This window comes from Populus trichocarpa, chromosome 1, assembly GCF_000002775.5.
Source record: "Populus trichocarpa isolate Nisqually-1 chromosome 1, P.trichocarpa_v4.1, whole genome shotgun sequence".
Taxonomy (NCBI): domain Eukaryota; kingdom Viridiplantae; phylum Streptophyta; class Magnoliopsida; order Malpighiales; family Salicaceae; genus Populus; species Populus trichocarpa.
The window spans coordinates 42,103,618-42,113,046 of NC_037285.2; positions in this window are offsets into that span (position 1 = coordinate 42,103,618).

Genomic DNA, 9,429 nt, shown 5'->3' on the forward strand with positions numbered 1-9,429 from the left:
AGGTTTGTCTTTTCTCCCTTCTTTTGCGTTGTAATGTCGATACTGGTAGGGGAAAATTGTGGACAATCTGAAACCACTGCATCCCTTCTTGGGTTTCCCACTTGCAGACCCATAAACAGATTTCTGCTGAGAAAGCTCTGCCACGTTGAAGTTTGATGTCTACTCATGTTTTTCAGACTAGATCTGACTCTTCTCCCTGCTACAATGTTTTGCTGGTGCCACTGGTGGGAGAAATTTTCAAAGCATGTGAAACTACTACATCCCCTCTTGCATTCCCCACAAATAAATCTTTACAGAGAGCTCTGCAACGTGGAAGTTCAGTGTCTAATCCTGTTGCTGAACTGGAATTGAGCTCACAATTGTGGTAACTTTAAAGAAGACTAATGCACCATGCATATGAGGCTAGTAGTTATTTGGTTCCATTAAAAGATGTGGAGGCGATGAAAAATTAACAGTGCAACTGAACAAGAGCAAAGGTTGTCATTAGCTGATGACTAAAAGCATTGTTGTTGCTGTTCATGACTGAAAAGGAGAGGTACAGCTTCAATTAGACGTGAATAAGCAGTGTTCCCACAGAAGACTGTGCAGACATTCTCTTTCCATTTGATGCTCAACACTTGTTCGAGCAAATCTGAGTCTAGCTACTTCACCTTTGATGCTCTCAACCTCAATCTGATAATGAGCCTCTATCCATAATCTTTCTTCCCTTCCATCATCTTTCTTCCATCACGTGCAGCACAGCTTGTGCGAGGGACCTACCTTTCAACCCGGTACATGCATGATAAATGTATGAATATGTAATCTATATGACGAACTCGCCCTTCGAGGGGTGACATATGATCGCAACTCTTGCATGATGAAACAAGAATCTTGATTCTTGCACAAACTCTACAATGAAAATTTTCTGAGCGACGATCATTGTGTCACCCATAAGTCTGGAGTTCAAGATGCTTCAAGAAGGGCTTGCTTGGATGCAAAACAATGTCTACGGAGCATACATCCTAAAGACAGTTCTAATCCTTTTTAAGTGGGACAAAAGGTAGGTTTACTACTTGGTCTCTAAAAAGGGTCTCTCGTTGTCCCAGTGATTACCCTCTTGAAGGCAATATAGGGGCTTGTAGGCAATGAGATGGCACGTGTCCAACTATTACCAGTCTAAGCACTCAACGAAGAGTTGGGGTTTACACAAACTTAAACCTTGACTAAAATCATAAGGTAAGCTGCTAGTCCCCCTCCTAACCTGAAGCTTGTGTGTGCTTTAAAAAATTACACTATGTGATGCATGAGACAATTCTACAAAATGCATGGATAAAACAAAAATAAAATAGGACAAAATTGTAAAAACATAAACGCATCAAAAACACAAAGCTTAGTCCAATAATGTTGAAAACAATACCTTCCCCAGTGGAGTCGTCATTCTGTCGCACGTCCGAAAATCCGCGCGGCATCGGGCTTGACGACTTTTTCGTCTTCTCGTTTGCTTTGATTACATCGTTAGGAGTCGCCACCTAGTATTTAATTGAGGGCTACTAGGAAACCCGGGTGTACTGGTCTCGTCAGAGATTCATGGGTAAGGGACTGGTTGTGGTTAGGGAAGGTATTAGCACCCCTAACGCACCCTACCTGAGGTAAGCTGCTTCGTGGACTTGATGTGTTAAAGAAGTTTTAAAATTCGGTTCATTCATCGAATTTTAGAAAATACAACTTACACTTACATGTAAGTTCATAATTCTTTATCCGTGAGCAAATCAGAATATTAAATTCTTCTTTATTCTCGCAATTTTATCCTAAAAAAAACATTCATAAACAAAATACACACCACACATTCACTTTCAAGCTTCGTGGACTTGATGTGATTTAAAAAATAAAATTTTAGCCCAATTCTAAGGCTTTGATAAATCAGTTATTACTTCCCAAAATATATGTAGATACATGTTCTATATTTTTATGGAAAATACAACATGATTTTTATCTGTCCTTTAGATATTTGTGCATATAAATTAAAATATTAAATTCATTTTTTTTTATTCAATAACATACCTAAAAAACAATACAAACACACACACAACTCTTTTTCTATTATTATTTGTTTTTTCTTCTCTTTTCTTTTCTTTTTTTTTTTCTTACATCCACATTTACACCAAGTACAAATTATAAAAAAAAAACTCAAAATTACACAAATATTACATTACACAATTTGAAAATTACAAAATAATCCAAAAAATCAGGAAAAACAACTCTGGGATGCATTCTGGGTCTGCCAGAACAGTAGCGGCGCGTCTCCCCACGCGCCTCCGCCACTAGCGGCGCGTGGATTCACGCGCCGCTGCTGACAATGACCGGAAATGGGCAGATCTGCCCTGCTTTCTTCTTCCCTTCCCTTCTCTGCTGGCTGTGAGAACCACAGTTACCTGCAAAGGTAAAAACACACATGCAAAGCTTCCGATTCTTTTTCCCTTTTTTTTTTTTTAGATCTACGCTCTCTTGTCTTCTCCTTTTGGTTTTCTGTTCTTCCCTTCTGCAGGTGGCGGACGGCTCTGAGGTCAGGGTGTCTCTGTGAGCGGCTGGAGGAAGGTGAGCAGCGGCTGGTTTCTGTGGGCGCCGCCGTATGGGGGCTGTCGCTGGAGGGCAAATCTGCGAACGCTGCTGGAGGGAGAAGACGGACCGCTCCGAGTCTGTGGGCGATGCTGCTGCTGACGGCGAAGACCAGGAAGAAGACAGCGGGGGCTGACGTTGTGTTCGGCTTGAGGAAGAGAGCTTGTCCGTGGGTGAGGGGGGAGTGAGCGGCTGCTTAGGTGAGGGAGAAGAAACCAACGGGGTCCCTAGCCGGGGGAGGGGACGGCGGCTGTCTTCAACAGGGAAAGGGAGGCTTCGGCTGAGGGGAGAAGACTGGGGTCCGTCTGGTCAGAAGAGGAAGGTCGGCTGAGGGAGAAGAGAAAAAATCAAAAAAGGGGGGGGGGCTGGCCAGGCGGCGGCTGCCTTCTGGTGAGGGAGAGAAAAAGCTAAGCTTTTAGGGTTTGTGTTTTTTTGTGTTGCCTCTCCCCCAAATCTCAAAATGGCCCCCCTTTGGTTTTGAGTTTTGGACCTATATTTATAGGTAAAATATTGTCTGGATTCAAAATTGGTCCTTCAACTTTTTTTTTTGTAAATTTTGATTTTTCTTGTATTTTTAAAAACGAGCAATATTAACGTTGACTCAAAGAGAAAAATCAAGGATTTTAAAAACAACGCGTGAAAATTTGAACGCATTCGAAAACTTCTGAAAATTTAAATTCTTTTGTAGACGACGTTGAAAATGCTAAAAACGATGCAAATATATAAAAACATATTTTTTTGGATTTTCGTTGTTTTTCGCTATTTTTGGATTTTTTCAAAACTTTTATCAAATAGGTGGGTCAAAAATTGAGTAGCAACATACCTCATTACTAAACATAAACTCAATGTTTGACTGCGATTTATGAGTTGCAAAGTTTATAATTATTTATTTATTTATTTATTTCCTTTCTTTTCTCTTTTGTTGTTATTTGAAATGTTCAATAACAAGATTAACATTAATGAATTATGAATGCTTGTGTAAACTCTCTGTGTATGGGCTTTGGCCAGTTTAAGAAAAGAAAATCAAGCAAACAAAATAAATGTTAATCCCAAACAATGTGCTTCTAGCAGCAAAATAGAAGACATTATCGTTTTTGAAAGAAAGAAAAAAATGATATAATTTAAGCAGCATATGAATAGATGATCGGAGTGTGTAGAAGTGATATTCAAACTCTAGTAAAATACAATTCAATTATAATTGACAATGGAAATTATTTTCCACAAATATCCCTTTTTATTTCTTTCTAAAAGCTTAACTTACTTCGATTGAAAATTGGGTTAAAATACGGTGGTTATGCACTAATTGATGTTACTGGGTTCAAACTTCGACATGACTGTTAAGAATATAAGCTTTTATTTGTTGAGATTTGATTTGATTATTGTAAGGTATACTTAACTTGTTTATAGTTTTACAAAGATGTAGGAAAAGAAGCCATACATTAGTTTCTATCTCAGATCTTTCATTACCTGGAATCTGAGATGGAAAAAAAGCCAGCATGCAATTGGCTATATTCCATTTATATAAGAGATTGGGCCAAAATATGTGTTGGTTTGAAAATTATAATGTAAATTAAAGTTGCGAGAATTTGTTTGATTGACCACTATTAAGATTACTTAGTTGGCTTCCCACTTGCTGTCACAAAAGTTGAAGTTTATAGGTACTTTTATCTGAAAAAATAATGGTTTACATTGCAAAAATATTTAGTCATAATTATATGATTCCATGTGATGCCTTACAATTAGATATAGGTCCGCACTACACCTTAAGGCCATATTTTTTCATAAATAAACATGTTCAAGTGTCACAAGCACACTTTAAAGAAAGAAAAAAATCCGTGACTTGGGTTATAAACTTTAATGGATCAAATAGTTGTTTTTATTTTAATTCAATGTTAAAGAAATAGGGTATGATATTAAATGGACCAATTGTTTCTTAAAAAATATCTTGATAATTTGGGAAGAAAATTTTTTTTTACAAAAAGGGAAAAATTATACAAATTTGTTATTAGTCAATTAAATATGGAAGGATAAAATTGAATAAAAAAACAAAAAAAACTCAACCCGAGTCAAATAGAGTTAGCATGACAAACTTGTAATCTAAATAATAAAGGGCAAGCCAACTTGGGTCAACCCACCAAGCCACCGGTCCAGATCATAAGATTGAGATAACTTAATGAAAAAGTAAATGAAGGAAATCACAAAGCCTATTTCTATATATATATAAAAAAAACAATTTCAAATGATGAAATCAAAAAAGAAAATAAGTTTTGTTTTTAGAAAAACATATGTCAACCCACTTCACTTTTCAAACTCATAACCCCAGTCATTAGACCGAAAGCACCATATCTAGTAAAACCAAAAGTTCAATCCCCAAATAATCAAATGTTAAAGAATAAAATCAGGAAAAAAAACTCAATTATACAAAAGAAATCAAAATTAAAAATAGCAATTGAAAGAATAACGATCAATTGCAGATCTTTTATTGAAAGGAAAAATTGAAAAGAAGAATCAATTTACCAAAAGCACTAAATGGAGCAATAAAAAAAGTAAGGATCAAATTGAAAAAAATTTAAAAAAAAAATAGGAATGAAGAATGAAATTGAAAACAAATAAAGATTTTACACAAAAGGGCAAAGAACAAAAATAGAAATAAAAACAATAAGGATACAATTGGAAAAAAAATATATTATAAATTTAGATTGGATGATGAATTTGAAGATAAATAAAAAAAACACAAAATGTTCAAGAAAAAAATAGAAATCAAAAGAAAAAGGATCAAATTGAAAGAAAAATAACAAATTGGGATTGAATGATGAAATTAAAAACAATTAAGAACTTTACAAAAATATCAAGAGCAAAAATTACAAATAAAAAGAACAAAGATTAAAGTTAAAATATGAACAGCTAGAAGGACAAATATGAAAATTTGAATGGCTAGTATGATTTTAAAAGGTAAGAAAGAGAAAATAGAGAGAAAAAACACTTACAGCGACAAACCGTGTCAATTCAGCCACCACACGTCGCTCCAAAAAGAAGAGGACAATGTGAAGATTCCAACGACAAGATAAAAAGGGAGTTTTTGGCCGCTGGGAGGTGTCGTACTCACCGCTAAAAGGAAATGGGCGCCTCCCATGCATTGGAATGTACATCCCACGGGCCAATAAAAAACTAAATTGTCCTTAATCAACTTCATAATTGTCGCACCCTCGCGAGCGGAGCGCGGCGTCGCGGCGATCCTCGGTTGGTTTCGGGTCTTTTGTTTTGATTGTGGATAAAGGGAGTCGCCACCTAGTATTATGGTTGTCGCACGTGAGCGACGTCGCGGCGATCGTCCACCCACAAATGTAATGGGGGGATATATATCTGGTCAATGTAGGGAGACAAGGAATTCATTGTCTCTTAGCAGTGAAAAATGGTGTGGGAGTCGCCACCTAGTATTTTGGTCACTAGGAACCCTAACTGGTCTCAGAGATCGGGTACGGGGACTGGTTGCGTAAAGGGAAGGTATTAGCACCCCAAATACGCCCTACCTAAGGTAAGCTGCATCGTTTTATTGTCTGATAAAATTTAAGGTGTTTTTGTTGTGTTTCCTAGTTGTTGGTCCGTCCATGGTTCAAGAAAAGTCCTCCTCAATAAGGAGGTCCTTATCTTATCGGGTAAAAAACCTAACCGTTCTAACGTCTATGTAAAAATCATATTTTTAATTTCAGGAATACGTTTTACGTATAAATTCGTAATCCCATATACTAAAAGAGGACAAAAAGATTTTTTAGAATTTTTGAAATATTGGCCTAGTTCTCATGGCTTGAATAAACTGGTTATTAAAGCCAAAATGCATGCTAATACATATATTGTTTTTTTGAAATTTCCTTTGTTGTGTGAAAATATGATGTTATAATATTTATATATATATGTTGGAGAGACTAGGCCGTATGCACGAAAACAAAACATTTTTAACTTATTTTATTTTTTATGTCTTGACGAAAACCGGGTATTTTAATACCGGATTTGTATCTTTACAGTATAAAAATACAAACCGATATTGACCAAAATACAGTAATAAATTTAGAGAAAATCACATTTTTTTTGAATAATTTTTAAAGAATTTTTTTGTTCGAATGGGCCAGACCCGGCCCGAAAGGAGACTGGGCCGAAATCAGCCCAAAATAAAACGGGTCTACTTTCTACAGGGCTGGACTCAGCCCAGCAGCATGGGCTGGGCTGGGGTTCCAGCCCAAAACAACAGTAAACGGGGTCACTGTACATCGGGGTACTGTACACGCATAGTAACCGGGGTACTGTACACGCATAGCAACCCGTTAATTAATTAGCTGGTTACTGTGCACATGTACAGTAACCGGCTAATTATTTTCTTGCTTGCAGAACGTGCACAGTGCACGTTCCGCATGCAAGAAGATGAACAGTAAAACGAGATAAGGGGCAGAGGGCTGACCTGTGGTGGCTCTGATGGCGGTGCTGCTGGCGGTTGCTGACCGGAGAATGGCTTGGACGGTGGTGAGCTTTTCTTCCCTTTCTTCACTGTGTTTTCCCTTACTCTGTTCTCCTCTGCTTCTCCTTTCTTCTTCTGTTTCTCACGGTGCTCTTCCCTCTCGCGGTGGTTCTGCTGTTGTTTGGCAGCTTTGATGGTGCTGGTGGCAATGGAGAGGATGCCCGAAGACAGCAGTTGTTTTCTTCTTCTTCTTCCCCTTCTGCTCGCGAGGCAGGTGCTCCCTTTTTCTTCAAGCAGCAACGCCAGGTGGGAGGAAGGTGATGAACTGAGGCAGGATGGTGGTGGCGTTTGGCAATGCTGGTGCAGTTGGCGTGTTACTGCAACTGCTCCTGGTGTTGCCGCTGCTGCTCTTCCTCCTGGTGTTGGTGTTGCTGCTGCTGCTCTTCTCCTGGTGTTGCTGCTGCTGGGCTAGAGGAGATGATGAGGGCGTTGGCAGCGTTGGTGCGGCTCCTGGTGTTGCTGCCGCTGCTGGGATGGAGGAGAAAACGAGGTCGGTCTGGGGCTCCGTTGACAGAGAAGGCTGTTTCGGGTGCTCTCTCTCTTTCTCGTTCCAAAAACACGCCTCCCCTTTTAGTTTTCCAGCCCCCCTCCCGTTCAACAAAACTCTCCTCGTTTTAAACTTCTTCCTCTCTCCGTTTCAAAAAGTTTTCCCCCCCCATTTTTTTCTGCTGTGTTGGGTGCTATTTATAGAGCAAGTGGGTGTGGCTTTTGCTGTTGCGCATGGGAGCGGGTCTCGCGGCGGCTGGTCGGCCATTGGGTGCTACTGTCGAGGTTCGGCTCCAACGGCATGGAGCGCGGCGGGTAGAGGAACAGTGTCAAAACGACACTGTTCAAATTCTTTTTATTATTATTATTATTATTATTATTATTATTATATTTTTTTTTATTTGTGGGGACCCAAAAATGGGTTACAACAGATGCCCCCTCTTTATAATGCTTACGGAGCAGCATGGGTTTTGCGTAGTAAGTTTTATAAAGATAAACAAAACTGAACTTCCGAAACTGATATTGTCGAAGCTTGATCTATCTGGAACTGTCTTTACAGCAGCTCGCCTTCAACCCGAAAAAAATGATCAAAACTTAGTCCTCTTGAGATCCCAATCCGGCGATCCCCTGACCTCTAACTTGGATTAGATTAACCTGGCATTCCATCCGAGATCCATTCTGGCGATCTCTTTTAACTAAAAATCCATATTTGTAGTTGGGCCAAACTGAAATCCCATCTGACGATTTCCCTTAGCTAATATCGATGTTACGGTTGGGCTAACCTGAGATCCCTTCCGGCGATTCCTTTACCCATAACCTAAATACAAAAACACGTATGTGGTCTCATTATGACGGGTGACCTGCCCGAATGGGAAAAGGAAAGAGTGGTCTCATTATTATGGGTGACCTACCCAGGGGGAAGAATGGCCTCATTATTATGGGTGACCTACCCAGGTAAAAAAAGATGAAGAATGGTCTCATTGTATGGGTGACCTACCCAGGAAAAATGATGGTCTCATTGTATGGGTGACTAACCCAAGAAAAATGATGGTCTCATTGTACGGGTGACGAACCCAAGAAAAATGATGGTCTCATTGTACGGGTGACTAACCCAAGAAAAATGATGGTCTCATTGTATGGGTGACGAACCCAAGAGAAATGATGGTCTCATTGTATGGGTGACCTACCCAAGAAAAATGATGGTCTCATTGTATGGGTGACCTACCCAAGAAAAATAATGGTCTCATTGTATGGGTGACCTACCCAAGGGGAAGAATTCTTAGTAAACTCCATGCTTTTCTAAGAAATAGTTTCAATACGAGGTCCCTTCTAGCGACCTTCCTTGATGAATGTCGAAGTACGAGATCCTTTCTGGCGATCTCAAATAACTTGGAATCCCATCGGGCAATTCCTTTTACCAAAGCTACAACATGAAGTTCCTTCTGGCGACCTTCATCGAAAAACAAGATCCCTTCTGGCGATCTCCTTTATCCAAACAACTTGGAATCCCATCTGGCGATTCCTTTTAACCAACATGTAATACGAGGTCCCATCTAGCGACCTCCAAATAGCGAAACACGAGATCCCTTCTGGCGATCTCCTTTAATCAACTTGGAATCCCAATCTGGCGATTCCTTTTAACCAACATGAAATATGAGGTCCCATCTGGCGACCTTCATCAACTTGGAATCCCATCTGGCGATTCCTTTTATTCAAACGAAATATGAGGTCCCATCTAGCGACCTCCAAATAGCGAAATACAAGATCCCTTCTGGCGATCTCCTTTATTCAACTTGGAATCCCATCTGGCGATTCCTTTTAACCAACATGAAATATGA